Source organism: Toxorhynchites rutilus, chromosome 2 (assembly GCF_029784135.1).
Source record: "Toxorhynchites rutilus septentrionalis strain SRP chromosome 2, ASM2978413v1, whole genome shotgun sequence".
Classification (NCBI taxonomy): Eukaryota; Metazoa; Arthropoda; class Insecta; order Diptera; family Culicidae; genus Toxorhynchites; species Toxorhynchites rutilus.
This window is the reverse complement of record NC_073745.1, coordinates 221,290,380-221,304,712: the sequence shown is the minus strand read 5'-3', so window position 1 is coordinate 221,304,712 and position 14,333 is coordinate 221,290,380. Positions and strand designations below refer to the sequence as shown.

The following is a 14,333-nucleotide window of genomic DNA, read 5'->3' as shown; positions in this document are numbered from 1 at the left end:
GTTTTATAGTTTCAGGAATATAAGGCATTTTTATGAAGATTCCTGAAAAAACAACGCTTTACTCGTAACATTTTTGTTTTGTCACGTTTGGCATATTCTGGACATGTTTCTAAATAGAAAAAAGTTTTCAGAACATGTAAATCGCGATAATTTATACATAAAAATGTTACGAGTTAAACATTAATAATAATTTTTCAAAAATAAAACCTGAAAAATCTGTTGTCAAAAAAATCTTCCGATGTATGGACTTGTATGAAAATCGTAAGGGCTATTTATATCTATTTTATCACAATTTTAAATACACTTGTTTTTTAAAAAAAGGGAATTTTAATTTTCAAAATATTTTAGTATCAATGAAACTTTTTTTCCAAAAATCTAAATAATTTCTTACATCTCATCCTCTAACCAACATTTTGTGGATCTTACAGTTATTGTATTTAGATTTATCGAAAAATAGTTGAAAAAAACTCAAAATTTCAGAAAATTCTCACAAAAAAAACTATCAGATCTACAAAATTTTGGTCAAAGATTAAAACGAAGAAAAATATTTATGTTTCATAAAAAATATCAAACAAATTAAAAAAAAAATCATTGAAAAAAAAATATTTTGAAAATTAAAATTAATTTTTCTCGAAAACAAGAGTCAAATACTTAGAAACTAAATGTAAATAGCCCGTAAAATTTCCAACAAGTCGTCCATACATCGGTAGATGTGCACATTCACAGGGAAAGAGTTCTTTCAACAATAACTTTTTCATGTTTTCTTTGAAAAATTCATATTAATGTTCAGCTCATATTTTTTTATGCGTAAATTATCACAATTCAGATGTTCTCTGAACTTTTTTCTATTGAGAAACATATCAAGAACATGTCAAACGCGAGAATTTAGACACAAAAATGTTACGAGTAAAACATTACTTTTTCAGGAGTCTCCATACAAAAATGCCATGTATTCCTGAAACTATAAATGATAGAAAGTTGATGTATTCGACAAATGTTCATATTTAAATTTGATGTAAAACTTTGTCGAATATGCTATATCGCTATCTTGAGCTCAAACAAGATTGGGATTAGTGGTAACTTTTTCAAAGAAAACATGAAATCGTTGATGTTAAAAAAACTTTTTCCCTGTAAAAGTGCTCATCTTTTGATGTATGGATGATTTGATGGAAATTTTAAAGGTTCTTCACATATTTTCTTTTGATAATTTACAAAAATACGTTTTTGAGAAAAATGAATTTAATTTTTTTAAATATTTTTTTTTCAGTGTAATTTTGTTTCAAAAATTTTTGAAATTGTTTGAGAAAATTTAAGCAATTTCCTACATTTTAAAGTTTTTGAGTTATAAATTTTTGTGAAAAATAAAAAAAATGTCTCTTTCAAAAAGTAGTCTAATTCTGTTTCGAAGATTTCAAGTATGCAAAGTTGTTTAAATGATCAAAATCTTTACATCCCCAACGTTGCAGTTAATCTGAGATGTTGCAGCCAATGGTCAGTCGAGTTGGCATGAAATTATTGTTATATTTAAATTTAAAAAACCTAAGCATTTTTCTTATTAAAGTTATATTAGTATAAAATACAGAAAAAATCACCTAAAATTCCGGTTGACTTTTAGGTGTTTACTTTTCAAATTCTACTTACCTCGTCCACTTTGTTCGCCAAATAAGGCGAGTATGTCTTACACTGCTTGTCACTTTCATCAGTCCGTCTTCTTCAGGTTCCGCTAGATGAAAGCCCTATATTTCGCGTCCTATATAGCCGAGCTTTGGCATGTTAGAAGGGCTAGTCTTGTCCTTGGGTAGGCCGTTGATGGCGTACCACTCCATAGTCTTTGTCCTGTAATGGTAAGATGCCAAATCCGGCCAAAACAGCGCGAATCAATTCTGGGGAAGGCAGCAGACGTTCACATAAATTTCTTAGTTAACTGTCCCGGTTTCAATGAAAATGTCACTTTCAAGTCACACCCCTAGCCAGTTTCCGTAGAAAATTCCTGCTCAGAAAACCGTCTCTAGCCTGTCAGCATTCTTTTTGTCATCGCTGCTCCTTCCGACTTCAGAATCAAAGTCTGAAGATCAAAACAGAGGCATCATTCTGCACGAACACACTTACAAAATGAGGGAATGCACGATTCCAAAAAATACGTCAAGTTTAGGTCGACCAAATTTTGATCGCCTTTTATGCAACAAATGCGAATAAATACCTGCCGGAGTGCAAATACAAATCGGTTTTTTTTCTTGACTTATGACTAACATTTCAGCCAAAAAAAGTTTTACGACTCATCGAATTAGATGCAAAATATTCACATTTGCATCTATTTCATTAAGGACCTAAAATAGAGAGAAACCTTCAAGGTTTTATATACAGTCAATAACACACTTCCCTTGTTTTTTTTTTTAATTTGGTTGATCAAAAAATTTTTTTTGCCGAATATATCATTTGAAAAAATCGATATATTTGAATTGCTGAACTGATTGAAATCAATTTTTAGATTTTCTCTGGTTTCTTTTTTGCTGTCTTCGTCAAATCTGCCAATTTTCAAATTTTTCCTTACTTCAAGTGAATTCTATCCTACCCAGGATTCTGCACCATAAAGACGAAATAAAAAAGCCGGTCTGAAGTTTTCCAAAATGGAATAAAAAATTGAGTTCTGTTCAAAATATTTTATGAAACACAAATTATCGTGAGATAAAAATAACCACAACATTGTTTTTGAATTTCGATAAAGCTACTGGTCCATTTCTCTCGACCTCGCTGCTCGAGCGGTTCTGATGCATTTATGCCTTCGTAACTGTTTAGAAGATTTCAAGCATTATCTTCTAAACGTAAAGCCCTCGATCTGATTGGTCGATTGGCACGAGCAATCTGTGCTATCTCAGTTGTACTGTCAAAAACGAGCAAGTGAAATAGCGGTGAGCAGACGAGAATAATTTTACTCTGCGATTTCTCTTTTAGTTTCACTCTAGACAGCGAGCATTCAACATCATATGCTAAAACTTTAATAAATAAGCTAATTTGAGAATATTCAAGTCGCCTTTTTGTTACCTAGTTGTTGTAACAACCGTTGGAGCAACTCAGGAAGCAGTCAGTTCATTTGCACTCTTTCTAAGAAAAAAATTAAGAGACTGTGCTATGAAATATGCGTTTATTGCTTGATTCCTTTAACTGCATACTCTGATTGGTTTTCGTAAATCATTCAATTTTTTTTTTCTTTTTATAACACTTCTCAAAACTGAGAACAGCCAAGTGTAATTGGCAGACATATTAATCTAGAGCTCCCATTATCTACATTCAGTTCACTCTGATTTAACGCCGACCACCGTTTGTGATATAGTTTTTATCTAGCTGCATTACCATAACAAAATATTTTCATCGTGCGTGCTTCAAGGTCAATATAAATTATTGAATGTAAATTATATCCCAATTTAAGAAAAAAAATCCAAGTATATCACCTTGGCGCCCCTCGGCGATGCGTCAATAATCGCAATTATTAGCAATATAACGCAAAAGGCAAAACATCATCTGCGAAGCTGCCCAGCTTCGAGTAATAATCGCTAAAAGCTGTGGTAATTGCTTCGAGATCCCGGACGATACAAGATCAATCGACTCGCTAGACCAAAACAAGCAAGCGAGCAAGCAACTGCGAGGAGTGCAAAGAACTCCCGGAGTCGAGCCGAGAAACCACATAATACCACACATAAGACAAAGTGTGTCCGAGTTCGTCTAGCGAACAGATCGGACCGTGGCTGGGCGGAAGTTTTACGGAAGGAAGAAACGCCTGATGTGCGCTAATGGTAATGGTATGATGATCAGATGCACTCCTCTCGCCGCCCGCTGCAATGATCGCCATGATCAAGATCGCGGTAACCACATCGATCCAACGAGCCAGAATATGTGGAGTAGGCTCTGGTAGCATAGAGTTCTTTTATGCTTTTTGTTTTCTAGAACCGTCGTGGTCTGCTGCATTGCACAACACCGCTGGCTGGTGACTATTATGCGCATCTAGGCGCTGTGTGTGAAACGTTGACGTTGCTTGAACAGTAATTAGTTTTTGGTTTAGCTCTTGGGGAGGGGAGTGTACCCGGTGTGCATTGCGGGGAATTAGTAATTAGGAAAAAAATGAAAATGAACAATACTTTCCCAGTTCCTCTGTGCTCTTTAGTATTCTGTTCTATGCTTAGTCGAAATAGAACTGGAAGAGGTGGTTAATTGGATGTGCGAAGAGTTAAAGAACCATTCTCGCTTGGATGAGCAATGGGCAGAGCTGCGCTCTGTTTAAAGGTTTCTGAACACAAAAAAGTATTCGAAGCGAAACATTTCAAATAACATAAGACAAGTTCAAATTAGACCGTTGCTCCAACCGTACGATCATCGAAACCGCCGTCATCTCCCTATTTATGTACGGTGCCATCATCCTTCCATCACAACCTGCGGCTGAGATCAGCCAGTAGCGTAACTCCCAGCGATCAACGCCCCTCATTTTGCACATTTACCAATCAACCAAACCAAGAAACAAAACGCAGGATGAAAAAAAAAGCATACCGGCAACGACTTTGACTTTGACCGCACCGTGCCTTTTTTCGCTTGTTGTGAAACTCGTTCGAGGCGCGTACAAAACCACACCAACCAACAAAACCAACAGCCACGATTCCACCAACTCGAAGTTCGTGTACCTTGCCCAGATGGAAGGATAAAAAGTGAAGTTCTGTTGAGTAATCCACGCAAAAATGTTTCCTATCAAATCAAAAGCTGGAATATAAATGGCGCTGTGACCTCGAGAACATCGTTCCTGCCCGAAAAGGTATCCCCAAGAAACTTCCAACCAGAGTTGGCACAAGTATGCGAGAGTTGTTTTCAGTTTCGTTGAACGTCGTCGTCGTCGTCTTCGTTGCCGGCAGTCAGTGATGTGTGTGGGGGGGTTCAATGATCTCTGGCAGAACATCCACAACACTACGGCAGAACACACAGAACCGAGAACGAACCGTGGAGAACGAAACGGGCAAAAATAAAAACACACGCGCGAAAGGAATTGAAGCGAAAACATGTGAAATTGCCTTTGCCCGCAACGCTCCTGCCACACCATACCAATCACGTCGCGGTTGGCAAAAGGTATGAAAGGAAAGCACTGAATAATTCATTCGATTCATTCGGATGAACGCTCGACTCAGTGGCATGCTATGAATGAATTTCACGCTTTCATTCTGTCATTCTATCCCCGCTTGCAATGTGGTCATCGAGAGCTTTTTCTCGTTCCGGTGGGAAGCTTTCTGTTCTTGTTTTGGTCTGCTAATCCGCCGGCGGTCGGTGCCGTGCCGATGGTGTATGAGTTGTACTGCTTGGAAGCGATTGATCGCAAGAATGACTAATGTTGATTACAACTCGATGCTATTAATTGTTTCCGTTGGCATTCTTGTTAAGTTTGTTTTATATTTATTATTGTTATCCCATGTTGCGTTCAAATGGTTTCCACAAATTTCAGTGCAGCTGCCATTTTTTATATTTTATAGAATTTTCCGAAGAACGAAACAAATGATGTCCTTAAGTACAACATTTTTGTATTGTTCTATTTTTTTCTCCATTTTTTGCGCGGGTTTTGCGAGTCGTAATTGTCTCTCAGAAACAGTGTTCTGAAATCTCACGACTGCAAAAACGCATTTAGTACACCCATACCACACTTTACGGCCTAGATCCGTTCTACGAAACTTGGCCGCAAAGTGAAAAGCCGTAAAAGGAATCAATTATTCTAACACAAATTCATACGATATCAATCGGATCGGTTCCAAATTTATCACATATGTAACATGATTTATCTTTAAAAATGCATTTTATTTTTTTATAAGATACATTAAAAATGTATCTTATCAAAAATACATGCATAACAAGTACATACATCTGTTCATAAAAAAAACCAGACTCCATAAACCAGCAATAATCCATAAGCGTAAATGAAACAACTTCATCTTACGTAAAATATGTGTATGTATAAAGCCATTCCATGCTGAACCGATACAGCGGTTCTCTGATTTTCATTTAAATTGTTAGTTTTGTTCCTTATCGTAAAATATTTGACTCGATTTTTTTTATTGTTTTCATTAGGAAGCCCATTTCCATATTAGGGTGGTCTGACTTTTTTCAAAACTTCATGACTTCTGAAAAGGAGGAAAACGTTGTTATTTTGGGCCACATTAAAAAAGGAAATGGATACCCTAATGAAACAATAAAAATATGGATCTAATATTTTGCAACAATAAACAAAACTACCAAATTTTCACGAAAATCTGAGAACCATAGCAGGGTAAATGATCTTGGTTTGTCCAATTTGGGGTGTTTTTACGCAACTAGTAAATGCAAATCGATTTTTCTTCATGAAAATCACACATAATCGATACGAGTTTGGGTTTGTTGAAAAGCCCCAAGTCTCTAGTTGCTAATACTACCATAAGGTGTTGAAATTATTCAAATTTTTATGCTTTTTAACGATTTTCCTTAAAGAAGAATTATGATCATGGTTTGACCACCTCTGATCATGGTTTGCCCAAAAAAATGATCATGGTTTGTCCGGTTTTAGAAATCTCCATTTTTGAATGAAAATATTCGAAATCACAATTAGAAGTTGCATTTATCATTGCTTGAGTTTACTGTCATCATATTGATTCATTCATAATTTAGGCTTTCTTCAGAATATTGCCTTTTCTTGGGCATTTTAGAAGTGTTCACCTTAACACAATCAACACAGAAAAACCGTACTTCTGCTATGCGCGAAGCACACCACAAACAAACATAAACAAACTGCAGCGCGCCAAGCGGTTGCCATAGAAATCATGTGGACAAAACAACATTATTGAATTGGACAACTCATGATCAGAATTGAGTTCATCAAAATGCGTTAATTTAATGGTTTAGCTATGTAAATCCGATACAAATGGTGAGCAAGCATGATGTTTACAATATTTGTAAGTGTTATAATCCAGAGAAAGTCTGAATAAGTGCCAAATAATCATCTGGTGATCGATTAAAAGTTAGCTCGAATGAGGGGCACATTGACACAAATAGAAGGTGTATTTTATAATTCTTTAAAACATGTGATTTCGTAAAAATATACTATCAAACTACTATAAATCATGTAAAAGGCAATTTCATTTATATGTTTCGAAACATTCGAAGGCCTTATTTGACACAGGAGCGCTGAATTAGAGCATTCAAAAAAATGGGCAAACCATGATCATATTTTCGACTGGACAAAACAAGATCATTTACCCTATTTTTATTCCAAAACATAGCGTCAAATATTCCCTCTTTCCAACTTTTTAATTTCCAATACTTGTTTCACTCTGATTGCTCTTTTCAGTTACTTAAAATCTATGAATACCTAATCGAAATGAATTTAAGTATTTAAGCACTACAACTGGACAATAGATTGAGTGTATCATAATGAACTCACGTGATCTTAGCCGGGTTATTGAACACTTTCGTATATGTTTAGTATTAGTAAATTATTACTCTTCTCAAGAATTACGTTAGTAACTTTCAATAACCCGAAGGTGTCTTGTGTTCAACACTGATATCTATCAAATGAAGAAGAGTTGACTAATAGAACACTTTTGCCAGTGGCAGCACACATTTTCCACTATTTACTACGGTGTTATCATTTTGCTGTATTGATTATGTAAGGTTTGCTAATATTTGTGGAATTAAAACACATTTTATTCTTCACATCTATTTAACGTTCATTAAAAATGCTTCAGCTGCAATTACAATCTTCGTCCAAATTTTAGACAATTTTCGGATTCTTTGCCCGACGGAGGGTTGGCCTTTAGAGACAATCCATTTGATTCGATTGCATCTCAATTTTAAATCTTTCATGAGAACTTATTCACTTTCATGTAGCATCTGGCTACACCGTCCGGAATAAGCTGAAACAGCTGTACCTGAAGAATATGGCGTTTCGGATAGCACTTTCCAGCAGAGGTGCCAAAATTACGACTCAATGTGCATGTCTATATATTTCTATTTGGGTTTCACATATAATACATACGTTCCAATGCTAGTTATGGATTAATATTAATGATATTGTTTGACTGTTTCCGTTTTTTTTTCCCTCACAATTTCTGCATTACCTCACCTTATATTTCTTAAACGGGTACAGGAAATGTGAAGAACAAAAATGTGCTCATACTGTTGAAGGCATTTATGTTTTGTATAGCTTCAATGTCCTTGTTTCATGGATTGATAATGTCGATGAAACTATCAATACCATTTTTAAAAGGTAAAATTTAAAAATAATTTTCAATTGATTTTCAACTCATAAGTGTCAAGCACCGAAAAAAATGCGGTTAGAAGCATTTCGGCAGAATAACGAACAGCACAATTTGTATTATTCAGAATTCAACCAAGAAAATGTCCTTATTATTTTTGATTATAATTTGAATACAAAAATTATAATCATAAAATTAAAAAAAAAAGATTTGTTGAAAAAAAAATAAAAAAAGATTTTTTTAGACCGAAAGTTGATATTACATTGGCAACCCTGCTCTCCAGTCCAGTCGATAAGTTTGATGAAAAAAGAAAATTATAATCAAAACATCTCATAAGTACCATAAATCAGTATCATTTGTGTGCATAAAACCATACATGGTACATTCGTATGATTATATCATTCGCAAATAACTTAGACATTTCTTTCTATATCTATTGTGAAAAGATAAAATGAGAAAGGCCCAAAATGATTACTTCAAGGAATTTCTATACTTATAGACCGGATGACACTCTGTTTATCTTTGATCGCCACAAACTGTTGCTTTTCACTAAAATAACTACGCATGAAATAATCGCCTAATGCACGTGTTTCAAATAATGAATCATTACTAAAAACAAAAAAAGAGTACAGTATAACGAAAGACTAAATCGTTTCATACCTCAAACTTCCGGTACACCTCGATCAGGCAGAGTAGTTTTAACCACAGTGCAGATTCTTACTAGCGGTATGTACAGGGTGGGCCATTTAAAGTGGAAGCATCTGGCAACCCCATAACTTTTGACAGAGATGTCAGATTAACAAATGTCATACCGCGTTGGAAGCGTCATTTCAGTACAATTTTAACCATGGAACAATACACACCTAAACAACGCGCTGAAATTGTTCAGCTGTACATTCAAAATAACTTCTCAATTGTGTTAACTAAACGTGCGTGGAAAAATAAAAATAAAGTTAAAACATCGCCTGGAGACAACACTATACGTCGATTATATGCCAAATTTATATTGTCTGGTAGTGTTGGTAATGCCAGTCATCTGTCCAGACAACGACCAAGACGTTTCGACGAGAATATTGATGCCGTTCGAGCCAGTGTTGCAGAGACTCCATCGACATCAGGTCGCCATCGTTCGCAAGAGTTAGGCATCGCTCGAACCACTCTCCGACGCATAATTCGTGTTGATTTGAAAATGTTTCCGTATAAAATTCAAATGGCTCAACAACTTAACCCATCTGACCCATCTGATCCATCGAAATGTTCCCCGGAAGATTAATATCGAAAAACGGCGATTATGACTGGCCACCGAGATCACCTGATTTGATGCCTCCTGACTTTTTTTTATGGGGATATTTAAAATCCAAGGTATACACTGGTAAACCAAGGACCCTGGCTGCGCTGAAAGACAATATCCGACAAGAAATTGCTGCCATATCGGCCGAAACATTGGGCAAAGTGATGGAAAATGCCGAAAAATGGACTCATTTTGCGGTCAAGGCCAGAGGCGGTCATTTACGAGATATCATAATCAAAAAGTAGTTAGAACAAATCTCCTTGGACCAAAATAAATGAATTTCAAAAAAAAAATTTAAAATTCCACTTCTTTACTTTGCTATTGCAAAAACAAATCCTTCCACTTTAAATGGCCCACCCTGTAGTTACCATCAACATCGCATAATTAACTTAGAAATTGGATTCATAAAATGAATGAAGATTTTCTAAGAAAAATAATGCAATAGACTGAACATACTGATTTTATTTTGGCAGTCCTGATCAAAATGCCTCATGAGTATCCGGATATCATTATTAGTGTTGGCAGCCATACATGATATATCATGGCTCGTATTCATCTTTGAACGCCACAAACTGTTTGTCTTTATCGCATTATAAAAATAATATTCTGATTCATGGTATCGAACCCTATTTTTCTAAAACAATATCGAGATGTTCCTTCGGTTTGACATATATGTTTTTTTTCTTTTGACAGTAAATCTCAAAAATACGCTAGAGTCATTCTGCAAAAAGTAACTTGGTTGTTTGGCATACAACATTGCTGGAGGATTATCTGGTCTAAAAATTTATAGTAATATTTAAATCCTTTATCCTCACATGTTTCGGGGCTTCGTCGATGGAATTAAAATGTTTTTGTTCATGTTTAACGAGTTACAGTGTTCAAGAAATTAATTTTTATTTTTTGGAATGCGATTAAGTGAAGTAATATTTATGTATGGAACAGTAGGCTTATTTTTGAACTGAAGGCTTTGGTTCAGCATAGTTAAAGTGTTTCGATTCAAGTCAAATGTACATCGAAATTTCATCTTTCTGTTGGGTTAGAAAGCAAAATATACCTTAGCGTAACCCGATTGCACTAATACCATGCGATATCACTATCATCATCTATTCTAAAATCTATTTACACTGAAGTCGCTTTTCACGCGGTTTTATTTTACGTGGCTTTTTTACGTGGCTTTTTTACGTGGCTTTTTTACGCGGTTTTTGTGATATACGCGGTTTATTTTTACGCGGATTTCGGAATTTACGCTGATTTCGGAATTCACACGGATTTCGTAATTTACGCGGCACGTATCAACCGCGTGAAAATTCAATATGCTAATTGATGTGACATTTCATCAAATAAGTTTGTGTTGTATCACTGATTAGTAGCTGAGAAATAAAAGGAGATACAGATATCATGATTGTAGCATGCAAAAAAAAATCAGTTATTCAATTGTTAGAGTATGTATTTTAAACTAATAAATCGCTGTTCACACAAATTTCTGCATAACTCGAAAACTAATCAATCAATGGAACCTTCAATCAAAAAAAGATATATCATTTCTCTCAATGAAGATGATTGTTCTCAATGGATCAAAAACCATAAAAAAATTTTTTTTGAAGTTTTCGTCTAATTTAGGGCAAAGTTTACAATTGTCGATCAGACGTTTTGGAAGTAACAATATTTCAAAAATAAGTTTATTCTTCATAATCAGCATAAAAATAGGAAAAATATATTTCTCAAGAGCTTTTTTTTCTTAGTAAGTTCACTTCAATATTATTGGCTTTATTGAATGGGAATTGGTCTAACAGTCACGAATTTTCTGAAATGGATATATACAACAAAATCGGTAGAAAAGCCAAAAAGCTCAAATCTCAGACCATCTTGATTATGGATGGAGCACTTAAAACGCAGAATAGAGAAAAACGTTTGTGAAATTTCTCGAAGAGGAAAAAAAACGAGGCTTCATCAAAAAAAGAGCAGTTCTACTCCAGTAAATATTTTTTTCGTGGAATGCATGGTATTGCATATTTTTTAATAAACCATTGATCATAAAACCATTTTAATTTGTAAAATGAAAGTAATCCTTTATGAACGTGAACATGCAGTGTGAGCCAGACAGAGAATCATTTTTCTTAAGTTTTTAAAGTTTTCGAATGTTCCGTGAAATTATCCAGAGTTCATAACCCAAACAAGACAATTACTGCAAATTCATATTCAGTTTGCGGATAGATATATAAAAATATCATGAAAGAATTCAGATTTGGAACATAGCTTTGACTTAATTTAAATCAACGTCTCTAACTGCGAAATAAGAATTTGTTAGGATAAAATCCAATCATTCTTTGGTATCCAATTGAGTTAGCAATGGAAGAAATCAGGACATAATGTTGCAAACAAGACTAAAGACCAAACATAATTACGGTGAACAGAGTGTGTTTTAAAAATCCAAAAATGTACCAACTTCAGAGTATGCTCACAAAATATTTGAATAAATTTGTATTCGTTGAAGAAATTTATATTTTTTGAAAGTTTACTTGACATATACGGTAACACTACTCCAACTTTGCTGATTCTGGGAAAAGTTCAATGATTTTGGATACACCTTCATAGAAAATCAATCGCAAATCAAAATTGATTATATGATAATGGTAATTTCGGTTGGTCGCACCTTATGTATAAAGTTTAATAAAATCGGAGAGGGTCGGATCAAAATCGGCTGTTTACAGTTGATCTGGTACATAATAGCTTCTAACAATTTCTTTGGGCCTATACCAGCAGTTTAGTGATCAATCCGTAGTTCGAATTGACAATTTTCCGATTCACAGCGTTCAAAAGTTCATGATGGCCCACATCTTTTTAATTCCATCAAATACGGAGCAATGTCTTATTTTAGAATTGATTCGGGTTCGGAAACAATCGTATCAATGGTTAATCCAGATCAATCTAATCTATTTTTTCGGTAGGAATAATTACAATAAATCCATTTTCTATCACCTAGTAAAATTTAAGAATCTTCCTTCTTTTATTTAAATCAAGTCATCATTCTCGTCATCACTTGCAAGCGGTAATTGACATTCACTTTTTTATCCCATTTATTTATTTATTAGGCTCATTATCATTTTAACTGTAACAGAGCCTGATTTTAATCGTGTACATGTACATATGTTAATGTTTCTATAAATTGTAAATTACACAGTAGTTAGTAGTAGCCATTCAGGCGTAAGGGTATTCTTTCTGTTATTCCATTGTTCAGCAGACCGGACAGCGGAGACAGTTGATATTGATCATTGTTGGGTTATTTATAAGAACAGCAGCCCGACGTTTCTTGCAGAGCAGAGCAGTTGTATGGATGAATCGATCTTTGTTCCACCGTAGATCGATTTCCATCGCTGATGATGGTTGCGTGGACGTAGTTATTCTATAACAACACAAAGATGGTCAATTGAGGGCCCTGAGTTTGAACTCACGATCGATCGCTTGGTAAGCGAACGCGTTACCAAGTGGCTACGAAGACCCCCGACATTTACTTGAGTCATATCCAATATCTCTGCTTATAATGATTAAATGGGATGTATTATTTGTCCAACAATGATACCATTTTCTTAAGTATGAGTGTGAGACTTATAAGTGCATTAAATCAATATTATCACGTGTTTTGAATACTTGTTCGCTAGAAGAACTGCTAAAAACTTCATCGGGAATTAAATGAGAATAATAGAAGAATTTAAAAAATGAAGGATCATAAATTTCCAAAAATCCGGTGTAAATAGGATAATATTTTGAGGTGTAATGAAAATATTGCATATTTATTTTACAGAAAACATTAAAAACTTCGATAAGAACCTAAATCCTATATAAACAGGCAATATTGTGTTGTTTTTACTATAGAGGTATTCGTTTGGGGGAAATTATGGCCCGAAATTACCATACACGTAACGAATAGATGAGGAATAGATAATCAAAATGTTGTATACAGAAGACCAAAGAGCAATTCCACCTCAAATCAGCAGAAAAACAGCCGATTCTGACGCGACTTTTTACGATTTTTTGTTCATATGGTGGCAGCTACTTAAAATAACATTTGTATTATAAGACGAACAATTTATATAACGACTGATTTTAAATAAGGGCGTATCCATAATAGATTAGATTTTTTTTAAATCATAACTCGAAATCTAGATGTATGATTGAAATATGATTTCTTTTGCTATTTTCTCTTCTTGGAACTCGCTATCTCCTTGGGACTAGGAAGGAATGAAAATATGGTATTTTTTTAATTCTGATAGAAAAAGTAGAAGAAGAGAAAAACAATAAGGAAAAAACCAAAAAAATATTCATATTTGAAAGTGTATGGATTTAAGAAAACCATAAATCAAAGAAATAGCATCGATATTACGAGAAACCAGAACGTAACGGATCGGAACATTGGGTGGCATTCCTTTGTTGCGAAATAACCTATCATTTTGAACCCCTGAACAAAATCACACAATATGATCAATAGCGTGATATCCTATACCACTAACACATAGGTTACATTCACTGGAGTTAATTCGAAAAAGATCTGCATTCGAGGAATAATTATTAGACATGAGTCTGTACACTACCCGTATATTTGGAATATGATATGCGACAAAGATGTTGGGAAAGCAATAAACTATTTAGGAAAAACAATGTTTTAAATACACCGTTAAACATCTTACTCGAAAATTTAAATTAATATTTATAATGTTCATAGCTTAAAACATGGTCCCTTCGTTGTTTTTTTTTTTTTAATAACCCGCTCGAAGTGCATACCGTATAGCTCA

The 14,333-nt window shown here is 34.5% G+C and overlaps 1 protein-coding gene across 2 annotated transcripts in view; it reads left to right on the top strand.

The window, feature by feature from the left end:
• LOC129771630 (PR domain zinc finger protein 1) overlaps positions 1-14,333 on the top strand; it is a 131,984-nt gene that overhangs the window by 14,773 nt on the left and 102,878 nt on the right. The window lies entirely within an intron of this gene.